Raw genomic sequence first — 18579 nt, 5'->3', positions numbered from 1 at the left:
AACAAAAGTACTGACATCCTAAGGCTCATTTGAAGGCTGAATGTCCATTAAATCTTTTCTACTCTCTTTTATCCAGCAACTTTTAGACTTTCCCTTTTATTTTTGCTCATTTCATCCTTCCTCTCAATAGGGGCGGTTTATTTTTAAGAAGCTAGACAGCTGTTTACATTTGAATTTTTTAAATGAAGGAAATTCTGTTTTACTTTCCCATAGAGAACAAGTTGTAGATTGTAGTATCTCCCCTAACAGAATGTATCTACTCTTTCTCCATTGTGGGAGGTCTTGCTTGATGGCAGTGACAGAGGAAAGAAGGCTGGGGGCTTATGGTATTGAGGAGAGATCAAAGCTGTCTGGCAGTGCCACTGGAAATTCTTGCCCTATTGTTGTCATCAAGCAGGCATGGGGTTGATTTGATGGGACTTAGGAATGAGGCAGGAGGGGCTCATTAGTTGTTGCTAAGCATTTTCACATTGCTATTGATTGGTATGGTGAGTGGCTTACTGGGGGAGACTCTGCCCAGCTCTGGGGTGCTCCTGTAACAGCCACATGGAACATCCATCCAAGTACTGGGTTACAACCTGGAGGTGATTGCAGGCACATCAAGAATGGCCTTTCATAAAGGAGAATTAAATATAGCTTACATTTATAAAGTACTTTGGGTTTTCCAAAATGTTTTCTTGTGAGGGCAAGGGGTCCATATTTATAATTCTTATTTTCTAGATGAAAAAATAAGTGAAGTATCTTACCCAGAGTCACATAGCAAACTAGTGGTAGAATCACATCACAAACCCAGAGTTTCTGGGTACAGGTTCAGTACTCTCATCTTCTACTTCATAGGCAGCTACTTTTAAGATATGATATAAAGTTCTAGAAAAACCCTTAACCTACTGGCTGTTAGTAGCCTTAAATTTCATCATTAGAACTTTTAAGGTTTTAAGAGGACAATCAAGACCATCAGATAATGACTAGAGGAATTATAATATATGAATTAATGGAATATCATTACATCAATAAAAATGATGAATATGAAGAAGTCAAAGAAGTGTGGTAAAGAAATATTTGTACATTGCACCTACTTCGTGTCTGACACTGTCCAACTAGTTTTTAACAAATATTGTCTCATGTGATCCCCACATAATACTATAAGATAGGTGTTGTTATTTTACTTATTTTTACAGTTGAGAAAACTAAGGCAAACAGGATTATTACTTGCCCAGAGTCACACAGCTAGTGTCTGAAACCAATTTGAACTCAGTTCCTCCTGACTTCAGGGCCAGTGCTTTATTCATTGAACCATCAATATTATGAACTGGTTCAAATAATGTAATAATTAAAACAATATAAAGTCACTACAGCAATGAAGGTGGAAAGAATAAGAACAAACTTAAACTGAACCCTATATAAGGATCAAACTTCTCCCTGCAGAAATGATGAGAAAATAAAAGTCCTTTTCTTCCTTGCAGAGGTGGAATGACTATGGGTGTAATAACATCCCATATGCTGTCATACTTGGATGTTGTATTGGTTAGTTCTGCTGAACTCCTTCTCCCTTTCATTGTTGTTGTTATTATTATTATTATTATTAATTGTTGTTTTCAAATTGATGATTCAGTAGGTAGGGGGTGGGAGAATATATTTAGAAATGAAGGTGAAGTAAAAATAGATGATATTTAAAAAGTGCAAATAAAATGCCAATCAATCTGGGAAGTCACAAAATATCAGAGGCAAATCCCTTCATTTTATAGATGAGGAAACTAAGGCTCAGAGAGGGGAAGGGATGTGCCTAGGGTCATATAGGGAATCTGTGGCTGATCCAGAAAAGAAGCTCAAATTTTTGATTCCTAGTGCATGAGAATGTACTACAATAATGATCTGTTATTTCTCATCTCTGGATTAAAGGACTGAGACTTCAAGACTGCTGTGACAAAATGGGGTACTTTGGGCAAATTAGATGTGGATGTGTTCTTCTGCATTTTGGGTGTGTTACATAATCTACTGCTGAATTAGATACTATCCAGTCTTCTAACTCTACCCTAGACTTTCTTCCTCAACCATAGCCAAAACTAATATAGGGATTGACTACATGGCATTGGAGTCAATAATAACTATTGTTAAAACACAATCTTGTTCTTGGTTCCTTGTACTTGAGTGAGACTGAAGAATCTCAGATATACTTTGATATTATTCAGATTATTATTAGAAAAAGAACAAGATTTCCTGAGAGACTGAGGCTATGGGGAAATATGGAAGACAAAATGGGTTAGAGATCTAGGAAACCAGATTCTAGGCAACTTGTTATTTCAGTGGACGGAGTATTAGATTTGAAATCAGGGAGGTATGAGTTAGAATCCTGCCTCTGATAGGATTCTGTGTGACTGGGAAAATTGCATCACCTTCTCATCTGTAAATTGAGGATAGCAATAGAATCTAACTCACAGGGTTGTCATGACAATCAATGAAATGATGTATTTAAAGGGCTTTACAAACCTTAAAGTGCATGTTGAAAGTTATTATTACTAGTTACTGGAATTTCATCTGTTCATTCATCGAATTTTGGTCAAATATCTCTTCTGCATTTTGTATTGTGCTAGGCTGCCAAGGGGGAATGAGGCATTAAGGTTCAGTGAAACAGGTATTGATTTGACATCAAAGGACCTGGGTTCATACCCTGACTCTGTTACTTTCTGTGGATGTGACCTTGGCCCATTCATTTCACTTTATTTGTTCTTATTTTTTTCATCTATGAAAGGAAGAAGTTAGGACTAGATGATCTCTAAGTTTTCTCCAGAGACTAAATTGATGAGATTCTAAGATGATGTTCCTTCCTTATTTGGGAACAGAAGACACTCAAATGTAATACACTAGAATATTATTCTAAATTGCACAGCATAGTAGAACTATAGGAACCCTTGGAAATCATTTAGTTCCACACTTGAATTTCACAGATGAAGAGAGGAGGTCCAGAGAGCTTAGCTCACTCACCCTAAGTCATATAGCTACTAAGAACAGTTGGACTTCACATCCAGGTCTCCTGACTTTGATTGCTCTTTTTGTCATATTATGCTACCCTTCCTATGATGCAAAATTCCTGGAGATCATAGGCTCATAACTGTAGAACTGGAAGAGACTGGAGAGACCATCTTGTTTAATCTTGTTCTATGACTAAGAAGCTGAAGAAATAAGGTGAGGCTAGGATCACACAAGTAAGAAGTCTCAGAGGGAGGTTTTGAACCCACTTCTTTCTAACTCCACCCTAGTACTCTAACTACCAAAACATGTCTCCTGGATGATTAAATGATGGAGAAGATACTTCTAGCCAGAAAAATAGGAAGAATAAAGGAAAGTTTCATGGAGAAGGTGACATCTGGGGTTAACTTGGAAAGACCAGTAGGATGTCAACATAGTTTAGTAACTTCAAAATTTTGCTTTCTCTGGCCTTTGGAGGGAGACTAGGAGAGATTACAAATCCCCACCTGATGGATTGGGATTTGATGCTTTAAGTGAAACAAAACAGAGACTCAGATGAGCTTCATGTCTCCTCCAAGAAAATCCAGTCTCCCTGTGACCCGGGATGTTACTGCAGACTCAAACTCTGAGTCAGGGCTGGCTTCCTTTGGGAAACTGGCCACTCTGATTGGCTGTGTGGTGCTGTGGTGCCTCCGCAGCAGGCAGTGCAGGGCTGGAAGAGGATTCTTGGAGCTGGAAAAGGGCTGTGGAAGCCAAGGGTGTTTTATGGCTGCAATGGGGCAGGGCTTTCTTGTGACTGTAGGGGGAAAATTCCATTAGCTATTTTCATTAACTGCATACAAACTATTCTTTCTTCAGACACATTGTTTTTCTCAATCTGCCTCCTTGATCCAACCTTTCAGAAACACAGAGATTCATAGACTCTTAAATGTCAATGATGAATGAGATCTTAGAACATAGAATATCAGAAGTGGAATCAAATAATTCACTGCCTTTATTGTAGAGATTAGGAAACTGAATTCTAGAGGGGGAAGTGATTACCTAAATACAGCTCATTAAAAACTAAGGCAGAATTCAAACTTAGGTGTATTGGGGTCTTGGTAAGTGTTATTACTACACTATCACAATTGGTCAGCATTTATACCTAAGTATGTATTTATATATACATACATATATATACATGCATATATAAAACTATTAGTCAATGAGCTTACTTACAATGAGCTTACAATTAAGTGATAACTGGGTGCTGGCTACATTATACACACATGAACAAGAAACATATTCAATTCAACTTAGCTTAGTTCAAGTCAATAAACATTTATTATCTGCCTACTGTATGCATGGTCTTCAGCTGGGGGTGGGGAGGTAAAAACAGTCCCTGCCCTTGGGGCACTTTTATTCCAGGTGGATACAAATGCAAAATTAAGATAAGGAGAGAGATCATTTACTAATGTGATTGATGGGGCTGGGGGTGTCAGTTAAGGCTTCATAACATTTGAGCTGAGCTTTAAAAGGAATTAAGAATTCTAAGAGGCAATTGGTGGTAGTTTATTCTTTTCAGGTCTTTCTGACTCTTTGAGACCCAATTTAGGATTTCCTTGGCAGAGATGTTGGGTTAGTTTGCCAAATTTCTTCTCCAGTTCATTTTGCAGGTGAGGAAACTGAGGCAAACAGGGTTAAGTGTCTAAGGCCAGATTTGAATCCAAGAAGATGAGCTTCTTGACTCCAGTGCTGATATTCAATCTACTGAACCATCTAGAAGCTAGCCAGGTATTGATAGCATCTACCAAAGCATGGAGTTGGAATGCTGAAGCCAGGGAACCACAAATAGATCAATTTGGCCGGAATGTTGGCTTCCTAAAGTGGAATGACATGAAACAAACCTAGAAAAATAGTTGAAATTAAACTGTAAGAGCTTTACATGACAAGCAAAGAAGTTTGTATTTTATTCTATAAGCAATAGGGAGCCAATGGAAAGCTTTAAGCTTGGGAGTGGTAGGACCAGAAAGAAGGTGTACCATGCAGGAGTTTTAGAAGTCCTCACTGTTTTGTTCCTATTCTACTTATTGACTTGCTGTGTGACCCTGGGACAGTCACAGATGTATTTCAGTTTCATTTTCTTCCTTCCCAGACATATTGCAAGAGTAACTCCTTACTAAAAAAATTCTTCCTGATCATTTATTTCTCTGCCTATATTCAATAAATCTGTTAATAATTGAATACCTCTATATATCTAAAATTCTGGATCAAGTACTTAGGTAAATTAAAAGATAGATAGCCTTTCCCTTTTAAGGAGTTACATTTTAATTGAAGAAAGAAAAAATAGAATTAGGTATGATGGAGTGGAAAGAACATTGAACTTAGAATTTTGACTCTATTACTAACTTGTGATTCTAACTCCAACAAATTAATTCTATTTCTTGGTCTCAGTTTCCTCATCTGTCAAATGAATACTTGGCCAAATGATGTCATTTTTCCTGTTTATTAAGTAGTCATGATAGGCAAGGTCTTGTGCTGGACAACAAGTAAAAGATAAAGACAAAATAAGACAACATCATAGGACCAAATCATAGAGTTGTAGAAATAATTCTGGATTTGGCATAAGAAAATCTGAGGTTCAAGTTTCAACTCAGATATTTGTGGGACTCTAGACAAATCACTTCCCTCTCTCAGCCCCCATTTATTTCTCTTCACAATAATGGATAATTTAATTAGTTTAGAGAATTTCTTATGTCTCTTCCAGCCCTAACATTATAGGGAGATCTGAATTTCCATGAGGAGGTATTATCAGAAGAATAATCCCACTTCTATAAATGACCTTTCAAAGGAAGTAGGATTTAAAAGTTTTCTTTGGAATAGGATTTACTCGTGGACTAGATATATATCATAATACTTCATTCCCAGTGAGATTGTGATTACTTGACTAGATAATTTTTTCATCTCATATTGCTAAAGTGCTGAAGATGATAATTTTCCATATATCTATAAGAACCATTTCTTCCTCTCAGGATGCCATGGAAGGGTGGGGCAGAGACTCATAATCACATTAATATTTTCACTTACAGAGCACCTTTTACCTGAAGAGCCCAAATAATGCCTTTGCTGGGATGCATTCATTAGTGCTTCACAACACTCCTGAGACAAAGGGTGAGTATCATTAAATCCATTCTGCAGTTCTGCAAATGGAATGAAATGAAATGCCAAACCAAAGAAGAAGGACTCAGCATGATGCCACCCAGAAGCAGAGTAAAAAGAGCTGACATATATGTAGCACATTTTAATTTAGAAGGCTCTTCCTATGTACCATTTCATTTGGCTGAAATGATAGACCTCCTAGACAAATATGGGGTACAGATAATATTATTTCCATTTTAAAGGAGCTATGGGCAGGTAAGTGGTATGGTGCTGGACCTGAAATGAGGAAGATTCATCATGTTGAGTTCAAATCTGGCCTCCAACATTTACTAGTTGCAAGGCCTTGGGCAAATCACTTAACTTTGTTTCCTTCAGTTTCCTCATCTGTAAATTAACTGGAGAAGGAAATGGCAAACCACTCCAGTACTTTTCCAAGAAAACCCCCAAATGGGATCACAAAGAGTCATACATGACTGAAAAATGACTGAGCAACAACATTTTATATGGGAAGAAATTCAGGGAGATCAAATGACTTGTCCAATGTCATATAGTTACGAAGTAGGATTACATGAGTGGGAAGTAGGATTCATATCTTGGTGCCCTGACTATATCAAAGGTTCTTTCCATTATACCCTATTGTCTTATAGTACTGTTTACTGCTCTAAATGAGTACCTTGTACTCAAGTATCAGTATTTTTTTCTCAAAGTACTAATAGTAGCAAATGAAGGACTGGAATATGGATATTCTGGCACCCTCCCAAGACTCTTTCCCTTGGTCAGGACCCACTCTTCTCTAGCAATCTGATTTCTAGAATCTTCCTTGCCTTCAACTTTCAGTCATTTTCCAAGGGGTTAATCTTTTATATTTATATGTGTAACTATTTTATGCATTTTTTTAGGTTTTTCCAAGGCAAATGGCATTAAATGGCTTGCCCAAGGCCACATAACTAGGTAATTATTAAATGTCTGAGGCTGGATTTGAACTCAGGTACTCCTGACTCCAGGGCCAGTGCTCTATCCACTGTGCCACCTAGCCACCCCTCATTTTATATATTTCAAAACATTTTTACAATTAAATTAATGAAACTTTATTAAATGTCTACTATTTCCTAGGTATTATCCTAGGTGCTAAGGAAGAAAAAGATTAAAAAGAAACAATATCTATCCTCAAGGACCTTACATTCTATGGGAGAAGTTGGGGGAGGGGGAAGATAAACCTTTTTCAAAGATAGTAAAATATAAAGCAATTTCAGGAGGAAGAGAGCCTAATTCTTTGCATAGTTGAGAAAGTTGAATGGAATACTCTTGTAGGAATTTTAAGATATAGAGATGAAGAGAGAGTTCATTTGCTGCATGGGAGACAGTTTATACATTGCCAATAATAATAATGATAACTAGTTAGCATTTGTATGTTTGAAAATTTTTATTTTTTTAATATTTGAAAAGCATTTCATGAATATTATCTTATTTGATACTCCCAACAATCCTAAGAGGGGGCTGCTATTGCTATTGTTGCTGTTGTTTGTCCTTCCATATTCAAAGATGACCATGATATCGGGGAAATGATGCCAGGACAAGCAAGTAAACTGGATTTGAATGAGGGGATGCTGTGCTAAGTCACCAGCCTCACTTTCTCCTCCAGAATCATCTGAATCCAGCGGCCAGATATGAATCAGGACAACTGGAGATGGCCTTGGATGTAAGACATCAGGGTTAAGTGACTTGCCCAAAGTCATACAGCTAGTAAGTGTCAAGTATCTGAGATCAGTTTTGAACTCAGGTTCTCTTGACTCCAGGCTGGTATTCTATCTACTACAACACTTTACAGATGAGAAAACTGAGGCTGAGAGGTTAGGTAAGTAACTTTCTCAGGATCATAAAGCTAATAAACATCTAAGGTGGCATTTGAATTCAGGTCTACTTGACTCCTGATCAATTCATGCCAAGTTTGGGAAGTAGTAAGCAGATCTAAATAGAGAGAATATAAAGGGGAGTAATGTTAAGTGAGACTTGCAGGGTGGTTTGGAGTAAGTTGTACAAAGCTTTGTATGTGAAGTTGAAGATTATATTTTTTTCATCATAGAGACAATAATCAAGCAACCAAGCACTTATTAAATGACTACTATATGTGGGACATTTTGATAAACCCTGGGAATACAAAAACAAAAGTCCAACCATTCCTGCCTTCAAGGAGTTTCCATTATTTTGGGAGACATGATATATAATAGGAATACATAAAACACATGCAAAGTAACCTGGGTGGAGAAAGTTCTAGCAGCTGGGAAGAACCAGGAAAAGTTTCAGATAGGAGGTGGTAGTTGAGTTGTCTTGAAGGATGTTATTGTTCAGTCATTTCAGTCATGTTCATGACCCATTTTGGGATTTTCCTGGCAAAGTTACTGGAGTATTTTGCTATTTCCTTCTCCAGCTCATTTTACAGATGATGAAACTAAGGCAAACAGAATTAAATGACTTGTTCAGAGTCTTACTGCTAGAAAATATCTGAAACCCTAATTGAACTCAGGTCTTGATTCTATGCCTAGTGTTCTATCCATTGATCCATCTAGCTGGATTTTTGAAGGAAAAAACAGCTAAAAAACTGTAAATGTAGGACAGTGATAGGTCATGAAAACTTTTAAATGTCAAAGGAATTTATATTTGATCTTAGAGGGATTCTCTGAGAGAAAATAATTTTAGTGGTGAAATGTAGGATGAATTTCAATGGAAAGAGACTTTTGGTAGGGAGACTAATTAGGAAACTTTTGTAATAGTTTGTAGGAGTGAATTGAGGATCTTAATAGGGGTGTGAGTAGAGAGAAGATGTATATGAGAGGTGTAATAGAGATAGAAACAACACAAATTAACAATCAATTCTCTTCATGTGGTTGGTCCCATTGAAGTTATGAAAATATGTGACTAGAAAGGATGGTGGTACCCTCAAAAGAACTAGGAAAATTTGGAAGAGGGAGATGTTCATAGTTTTTTTTAAGTAGTGTGACACAATCAGATCTATGTTTGGGAATATTAGTTTAGAAGTTTGTGTAGAATATGGTTTGGAAAGGGGAGAGAATAAAAGAAGACCAATGAGGAGGTTATTGTAATAGCCTGAATGGGAAGTGAGGTAGGACTGAAGAGTAACCATAGTTTGAGCAAAAAGGAGACAGTTGGGAAATGTTTCGTTCAGTTAGAATCTACAAGACTTGTAAACTGGTTGGGTATGGTAGGTGAAAATTATAGGGGAGATAAGCATAAGTGAAACTGACAACCTGGGTGACTAGAAGGATTGTAGGACCCTAAATAGAAACATGGAGGATTGGAAAAATGATCAGTTTGGGGGGAAATACTGAATGCACTCTATTTTGGACATGTTGAGTTTATGGTATGATTCCCAGACCTTTCCGTAATAGGCTGACTACTCTACAGTCATCATCACCACCTCTGTTCCACTGGAACTTTCCCCATTTTCCTGTTGTTTCCCCGTTGTTTTCCATTTCCCTTTATTTGTTATCTTCCCCCTTTAGAAGATAAACTCCTTGAGGACAGTTTTTTTTTAATCTCAGTGCTTAGCACAGAGCCTAGCATATGGGAAGTGTTTAATAATTGCTCTATTATTTATCTATGTAGAAATGTCTATCAAGTGGTTGGTAATATGAAACAAGTGTAGGAGAGAGATCAGGCCTGGATATACATTATTTGGGAGTAATTTGTATAGAGATTATAATTGAACTCAATAGAGCTGAAAATATCTCCAAGAGAAAAGTGATATGACTATTTAGATATAGTTGACAGAAAGTCAATGATAATCAATCAAAGGAAATTTGTGAGACAGCTCAGAGATTCCAGAGGAGAACCAGAGAGATGCATGCTAGAAGCCAAGGGAGAAGTGGGTTTCTGGTAAGATAGAATGGTCCAAATTTTCAGAGAAATCAGATTGAATGACTGAGAAAAGGTAGCTAAGAGAGAGAAGTTTCAGTAGAACCCTGGGCTCAGAAGTTAAATTTCAAGGGATTTAAAAATAAGTGGGAGATGAGAAAATGGAGACATAGGGTATAGATGAACCTTTCCAGTCTCCAATCATAATCTCATCAGATCATCAAAGCAGCCTCCTGGGAAAGTAGTAGAATGGGCAGTGCCATCAACTTGTTTTGTAACATTGGGGGAAAAATTGAAAATACTACTACTACTACTACTACTACTACTACTACTAATAATAATAATTCTCTATTGCACTTCTAGAAATTTGCCAAATGTTATCATTTCTACCTCCACAGCATCTCTTGCAACTGATCCATTTCTTTGCTCACACAGCTACTTCCTTGGTTCATATTTCATCATTGCTCATTTGGGTTACTGTAATAACCTCCTAATTGGTCTTTCTTCCTTGACTCTCCTTCCACCACTATCATCCCTTCATGCAATTGTTAAAATGTTCTTTCACAAGTGCATATCTATGTTAGTCTCTTCAATCAAGTCCAGCGGCTTTCTATTTCTCCTAGAAGAAAATATGAATTCTCTTTAGATTTTGATGCCTTTCACATCCTGCCCCCAACCAGTCCTTCTAGCTTTATTATATATTATTCTCTTTTCTAAACTATTGTGCTATTGTGTGATGATATTGGTCTTCTTGATGTTCCCCATGCATGACAATCCATAATGGGTCATCATCATCATCATCATCATCATCATCATCATCATAACTTACATTTATATAGTGATTTTAGGTTTGTAAAGTACTTAATCTTTCTAAGCACACATTTTTCATCTGTAAAATCAGAAAGCTAGAATAGATGAGTTCAAAAATTCTTTCTAGGGGGTGGCTAGGTAGTCCATGGAGCAGGTAGGTGGTGCAGTGGATAGAGCACTGGCCCTGGAGTCAGGAGGACCTGAGTTCAAACCTGGCCTCAGACACTTGATAATTACTTAGCTGTGTGGCCTTGGGCAAACCACTTAACCCCATCTGCCTTGCAAAAACCTAAAAAAAATTCTTTCTAATATGTTATGTTAGAAAAAGATCCTGATTTTATTTTTAAATAAGAGACTGTGGTGGGGTTATTAATCTTTGGCTGCTAAGCTTCATTTTGATTTCTAGCAAAATTCTAGAATGTATTATTAGAGAGATGGCCTATGAGTATTTTGAAAAGGAAGCAATGATCACTAATAAAACCCTATAAAAACCATGTATAACTAACCCGATTTCCTTTTTTTTTGATAGAACTGTTAGCCTGATGGATCAGGGAAATTCAGTGGCTATCTTGTACCTAAATTCTAGCAAGGCATTTTAAGAGTTCAATCATGTCATTTCTATGGACTCTATAGAGATATAGGTTAATATGAGCTACATGATAATATAATTGAATGGGCTCAGAACTGGTTGGATGACTGAGTCCAAAGAATAATAATTATTAGGGTGATATCAACTTGGAGAAAATCTCTAGAGGAATGTTCTTGGGATTTGTCAATCAATCAACAAGTATTTGTTAAAAATCCATTATGTGCCAGGCACTGTGCTAGGTGTTGGGAATATAATGCTAAAAATAAATTATTCTTGCCTTCAAGGAGCTTATATTATTGATGAAAGAAAATTTGAAACTATAAAATATATTAAAAATAAATGCAAGGTAATTTTTTTAGAGAAGTGTCAATAACAGTAGATAGGATCAGGAAAGACCCTTATGGCTATCAGTGACCTAAATGAAAGCAAAACTGCTGAGTTTATCAAATTTGTAAACTATGTAATAGTGGGAGAAACACTTAAAACATCAGATGTTATGATTTTCCCTCTCAAAAAATAATCTCACCAAGAAGGAACAAAGGATAGTCAAATAAAATAAAATTTAACTTAGGGAAGTATAAAGATCTGAAGATTTCAGTGACTATATGCTGAATAAGACTGAACAGTGTAACAGTATCTCAAAAAGCTAATTCAATCTTAGATTAAATGAATGAAAAAGGACCCAGAAAAAGGTCCTGGTCATACCACTTCCAGAACATTATGTTAAGTTCTGGGTACCACATTTTAGGAAGAATATAGACAAATTGGATCACACATTCAAAAGAGGGCAAATATGGTATTCAAAGAAGTAGGCTCTGTCAAGTTGAAAGGACTAAGCTTGTCTGGTTTAGAGAAAATGAGATGGAGGGGGTGGGGTGAGGTGGGCTAAGATGGAAAGAGGATGAGAGAGGTTTGTAGTATAGCTCATTTTGAGTATTCAATGCTAAGTTATTCCATGAACAATAAAACTTATTTTTCTTGAGAACAAAGACCAGATCCAAGATTGATGGGTACAAATTGAAGAAGGAGTGAATTTAGGCTTGAAGTAAAAAAAAAAGAAATTCTAAAAATTACAGCTGTCCATAAGTCAGATGGCCTGCCTCAGAAGGTAGTGGGTTCCCTAGCATGTCTCCAGAACAGACTGATTGGGCATGTTGGAGAGGAGATTTCTGGTCATGCATTGATTGTGTTGGATGCTACTCCTCTCCACCCCAAGGCCTTTTTAACTCTGAAATTCTGGAATTTTTTGTAAATGTTTCCTGTGCTCACATTCTATGTTTTAAGGTCCTTCTAAATTGAAAATTTTTTTGATGCTTTCATGTCCTCTTAATGTCAGATGAAAGTCCTTGTTCAATGATTATTTCACTATAATCTGCTGGTAAGAAAATTCCATTAGGTCTTTTTTCATGGTGCTAGGGTTCAACTAGCCTGTTTCTAAGCAGTTCTACAGGTGGGTGTTGTTGTTAATCTCATCCCAGTAAAGCTAGCTTCCTATAGCATGAGTAAAGGCAAAAATATGTTGCTTGAATTAAAAAAGAGGGGGGAAGGTTTCAGGGCTACAAAACTACAGAATTTTATGGAGACCTCAGCATCCTACTCTTCTTTGTTGAGCCCTCTCTTCTTTACCCCTGTGATCAACTGATCTCATTCTCTGTCTTTTTGTCTCTTCTCATATCTTTTTTTCTTGCTCTGTCTCTCTCTGTCTCCTAGTCTTCCTCTTCCCTCTGTTCCTTCAATCTGTCCCTATCAACCAGGCCCTCTCTCTGCTGTCTACAAAAGTGTCTTATTCTTGTTCATCTTGGAAAACATCACTAATCCCTACCAACATCTAATGCTGTTGTTTTATATCTCTTCTTCCTATCGCAATCAAGTTCCTAGAAAAAAATAAGTTATTTACACTCATTACTTCAACTTTCTCTTTTCTCATTCATTTCTCAACTTCTTCCCAATCTGACTTCTGACCTCATCACTCACTCTTCAGTCATCAATGATCTCTCATTTGCCATATTTGATCTCCTCCTTCTTGACCTCTCTGCAACATTTGACATTACTGACCACTTTCTCTTCCTGGGTATTATCTCCTCTTGATTTTTGTGACATAATAATACTAATAATAACTATCATTTATTCAATGATTTAAGCTTTGCAATTACTTTATGTGTATTTTATCTCATTTGATCTTCATAATAATCCTGGATGGCAGGTGCTATTATTATTCCCATTTTACAGATCTGGAAAGGGAGTTTAAGTGCTTTGCTCAGGCTGACTCAGCTCATAAGTGTCTGAATCAGAAATTAAATTCAAGTCTCTCTCCTGGTAATCCTCTTACTTGTCTAACTACTCCATTGTTCGTTCATCATTTATATCCTATCCTGAGGGTATGAACAAAGGTACTGTTCTAGACCTTTTTTCTAAACCTTTGTTTACTGGGTGAGCTCATCAACTCTCATGTTTATCATCTCTAGACAATTATTTTCTAGGTTTTTAAATATATAGTTTAAGTCTTGATTCTGAACTAAATAACTGCTTAAATGGACATTTCAAAATGTATCTACTATAGAGACCTCAAACTCAAGATATCTAAAAGAAAGGTCATTATCCTTCCCCCAAATTAAATTTTATTTTATTTTTTTAATGTTTTTGCAAGGCAAATGGGGTTAAGTGGCTTGCCCAAGGCCACACAGCTAGGTAATCATTAAGTGTCTGAGACTGGATTTGAACCCAGGTACTCCTGACTCCAGGGCCGGTGCTTTATCCACTGCACCACCTAGCCGCCCCTCAATTTTATTTTGAACTTATTTTGAACTTCTCTTTTTTGAGGGTACATAACCAACTTCCTTCCAGACACCTGAATCTGTAGTCTTGGTGTCATCCTCAATTTCTCACTCTCAACCATCAAATATATTAAAAACATTTCTTAAGTTTTGACATTTCTAACTCCAGAGCATCTATTGCATCTGACCTCTTTTCTCTACTCACATAGTCAGCCACTACCTTAGTTGAAATCTTCATCACTTTTGCCTGAGCCTCTTAATTGGCTTTCCTGTCTTAATTCTCTTCTTGCTCCAAGCCATCATCTATACAGACACTAGTGATTTTTCTTAAGTGTACCCTGACCACATTATTTCCTTTTTAATAAACCTTTGTGCTTTTCTATTTCCTCTAGGGTAAAATATAAATTTTATTTAATATTGAAATACCTTTATTAACCTTGCCCCAACCAACATTTCAAGTTTCTTTATACTTTTACTCTCTTTCCTACACTCTGTGATCTAGTCAAACTGACCTTCTTATGATTTGCTCTCTGTCTCCAGGAATGTTGTCCATTCTTGGAGTTTGCTACCTACTGACTTCCGTCTCACATTCCCTATTGCCATCAGAAACTCAGCCCAAGCACCAACTTTTTCTGTGCAGGGTGTTAAAGTGTAAGTTTAAAAATTACCGAAGAATTTTGGGATACCTTGTGTGATGAATGTCTTTTATGATCCCAGTTCCTAATGCCCTCTCTATGTAAGCCACCTTTAATTTGTTGTGTAATTTCATATGCAGAGTCTTTACTGTTTTCTCCCCTTCCATTCCTTAAGGACAGCGACTGTTTCAATTTTAATTTTATGACACTAGACCTAGGACACCTGAACCTAATCAGTACTTAATAAGTGTTGGTTGATTGATTGAGTCATCAAAAGGAAAGAAATTCACTTGACCCAAAAGGTGATAATGAAGCCAGTCATTCCTTGGTTAATTAGTCCAACATTTCTAGACATGATTTAGTGATAGAAGTGTCTTGAATGAGTTAATTCATTTTACCAGTTATGTTATGTATGTACAGAAATGAGCTTTCTTATGGATAGGATCTGTTTTTCAATATTAATTGTAGAATCAAACAATTTTGGATTTAGAAGGGACCTTGAACAGAAAATTTGAGAACTGGAAACTATCCCTCTGGGTCTTGGTTTTTTCCTTTGTCAAATATGAAACTTAGATCAGCTAATCTAAGTTTCATATTTGACAAAGGAAAAAATTAAGACCTAGAGATCTGAAGTGACTTAGTAGTTAGAGTAGTTTTAGTGGTGCTGGGCTTGGAATCAAGAAGGCCTAATTTCAAATTTTGCCTCAGACCCTTAATAGTTTTATAACCCTGGGCAAGTCATTTCACCCTCTTTGATTCAGTTTCTTCAATTGCAAAATGAGCTAGAGAAGGAAATGACAAACCATTCCAGTTTCTTTACCAAGAAAACTCCATGAAGAGTCTGGCATGATCAAAATGACTCAACAACTACAACATCAACAATTAGAAAAAGAGTTTGATCAGAATCCAAGTCCCTTACCTTAAAAACTAGGTTCTTTTTCACCAGACCAAAACCTGTAGGAAATAACTCAGCAAAAAACTTGGGGAGCAGGGGAATCACTTGAAAATATGAGAATGAAGATGAGGTTGCCTGACCCAGGGGTCATTGTTCAGGGAGTAACAGTATTTAGGGACTTTATTTCAAATTAATCACATTTTTTCCATCAAAAATCTGGGACTGTGCTCTGGGAGGGAGATGAGAAAACAGCAGACCTTCAAATCAAGGCATCATATACAAACTGCAACCAAGGGACAGCAAAGTCATTTTTCTTTACAGAGAACAAGAGAAACACCTCTGACTTTCCTCGTGAAGAATTGGAAGAGGATGACAAGGTGGTAGAATAAAAAATTGACTCTGCAGAGTTCATAAAATTTTCAGCAAGACTGTGGGCAGGATGGGTTTTACAAGGGAGAAAAGGGGAGCTCTAGTCCGTGCCTTGAATCCCAATGGGTACACTGGGATCTTTATCATTAAAATTTGAATGTAGATCAAGAGTAAATATTTCCGGTGATAATTACTTAGTGCTGGGCAAACATCAAAATGTTCAAAGTTCCAGGTCCTTTTGGATGGGGGCCAAAAAAAGAGAGTGTTTATCTAAAGCTTATCCAAATCATCTGAACTTCAGAGGGAGGTGCAGCTTGGCAGGCTCTCTTTGAGGGCTCATATTTTCAGGAGACTTGATCATTACAGTGAAATTTTCCCCAAGGGGACATTGCATATTCCTGAGATATTGTGGCTGGCAAAGTCAGCTCCCTCTGCTGTGTCATCTGAATAGCCACTGCGAGGTTTCAGTTCCAAATCCTTCTACTTCCCCATCTGGCTCAGAATCCACAAAGCTAGATTTTTGGGATGTATTTTTCTGAAGGGTATGTTCTGGATAAAGTTGGAACAATGGGAATTTGGCAAAAATAAAAAATGGAGATCATTGTGATAACTGAATATAATCACTGAATGTTGGAGCTGGAAAGGACCTTAGAACATAGAATGTCAAAGCCTGAATAGACCTCAAAGTTCATCTTGTTTTTCAAACTTGTTTTACTCTTGCACACTAAACTATGACTTATATAAAGATGAATTGGGCTGATCTTTGTTACCTCAGAACTAATTGCAGTGTAAAGATAATTTAAAATGTTTTTCTTTCTCCAATTAAGAAGGATAGATCTTATAATGTTCAACTCTGGTGAGCAGAGTTTCCTCTGCTCCTACATCTATCTAGTAAATAGGTAGAAAGAACTGGGGATGATTAACCTGGAGAAGAGACTACTTCAGTGGAAAATGACAGCCTTCTTCAACTTTCAAGAATTGTCATGAGACTGAGGTATTTTGAGTTGTGTCTAGTCTCAGAAGGTCAAATTATGATTCATGAATGGAAACTTCAGAGAAGCAAATTTTGTTTCAATATATGAAGAAGCTTGTCCAAATTCTAATGTCTCTCATAAGGTAATAAGTTCCCAGGCATGGAAATATTTAAAACAGCAACAGGATGATCATTCATTAAGGATTTTTGGGAAGGAATTCTTATTTGGATGAGCTAAATTAGGAAACCTCTGAGAATCCTTTGAAATATAGTATTCTATGATTTGATGGTGGTAGACTGAGAGAGAAAGAAAGGAAACTTTTGGCACCACACTGCCCTTGGATTCTATGGGAGAAGGTTTGTAGTTCCTGGATTGGAGAGGCTATGGAGCTCAAAGTTGAATCCTAGGAGGAACTGGAGTTGTCTATGGGAGCTCAAAATTGGGTTCTATTTGGCTATGATAGAATCATCTCAGATATTGGACATCACTAGTGATTCTCTTACTCTCTCTAAGAGGCAGGACAAGTGAGTAAGATAGAGGTAATGGAGAAGGTAAGATAGTGCAAGATTTGGAATTTTTGATCATGCTCTTTTTCTGCCCAGAGACAAAGGGAAATGTAATGTAGTGGATGGGCCCTGGACATGGAGTCAGGAAGCATGACTTCTAAATCCTAGATCAGCTATTTGTTAGCTATATGACCTTGGAAAGATTATTTCACTTGAATCAATTTCATTTTTCTCATCTGTAAAAGGGGAATAATACTATTTTCATTCACTTCCTCATGAAGTGCTATAAGGAAGGAATTTTGTAAATTATAAAATGCTCAAGAAATATGACCTCCTGTTATCATTATTCTTGCATGTACCTGCACATACAAATATTAATTTTCTTGACTAATTCATTTTTTCCTTTCTTATTGGGCAAGTCAGGCACCTTTGTTTAGGCAACCCATCTTTCCAATCTTTTTACAAAATATTCTACACAATGATAGGTAAAGGGCATTTCTGCTAACAGCTCTGTTTCCCGGTCTGACAGATATTTGAAAAAGATCTTTGCTCTCTGCTACCCCTCCTAACTCTTGACCTATGGGCATAGCCTTTGCCTTTGAAATGTCAATAGCAAAGTTATAATTGAAAAAAAAAAGAAAGAAAAGCTCTGGAGATGTCTTTATCTAGATATATGATACAGCCAACATGTACAGACCTGCCATTTTACAAATGAGTAGTCAATCTCTGAATTAGAATTGTCTCTTACAGGAATGAGTGCCTTTGAGAGGTAATGTTAGAGTGTATGAAATTTTGGAGGACTGGAAGTTTAGTAGCAGCCCTCAGGATTTATTCCCCAACTTCCACTTATATTGACTAGCTGGGTCCCTAGAAGGTGGTTGACAACTACTTCTCTTAGGGTTCTTGGGGTAATCCTGAGAGACTGGGATTTTTAGCATTTTCATTCCCTATTAGTGTGCTCTCCCTTAATTATTACATTTTTCCAACTTGTCATACTCTTCCCATTTCAGTTTCTGAACTCCAAGTTGTCCCTTTGACCTGGTCTCTTC

The 18579-nt window shown here is 36.9% G+C and overlaps 1 long non-coding RNA gene across 2 annotated transcripts in view; it reads left to right on the top strand.

Moving 5' to 3' along the window:
- Positions 1-18579, top strand: part of LOC141518372 (uncharacterized) — a 51027-nt gene that overhangs the window by 18541 nt on the left and 13907 nt on the right. For both annotated transcript variants that reach the window (XR_012477175.1, XR_012477169.1), the window contains one exon: positions 6036-6117. This is a non-coding gene — a long non-coding RNA (uncharacterized LOC141518372). The remainder of the gene's footprint in view (positions 1-6035; positions 6118-18579) is intronic.

This window comes from Macrotis lagotis, chromosome 1 (genome assembly GCF_037893015.1).
Source record: "Macrotis lagotis isolate mMagLag1 chromosome 1, bilby.v1.9.chrom.fasta, whole genome shotgun sequence".
Taxonomy (NCBI): Eukaryota; Metazoa; Chordata; class Mammalia; order Peramelemorphia; family Peramelidae; genus Macrotis; species Macrotis lagotis.
The sequence above is the reverse complement of the archived record's forward strand: the minus strand, read 5'-3'. Positions and strand labels throughout refer to the sequence as shown.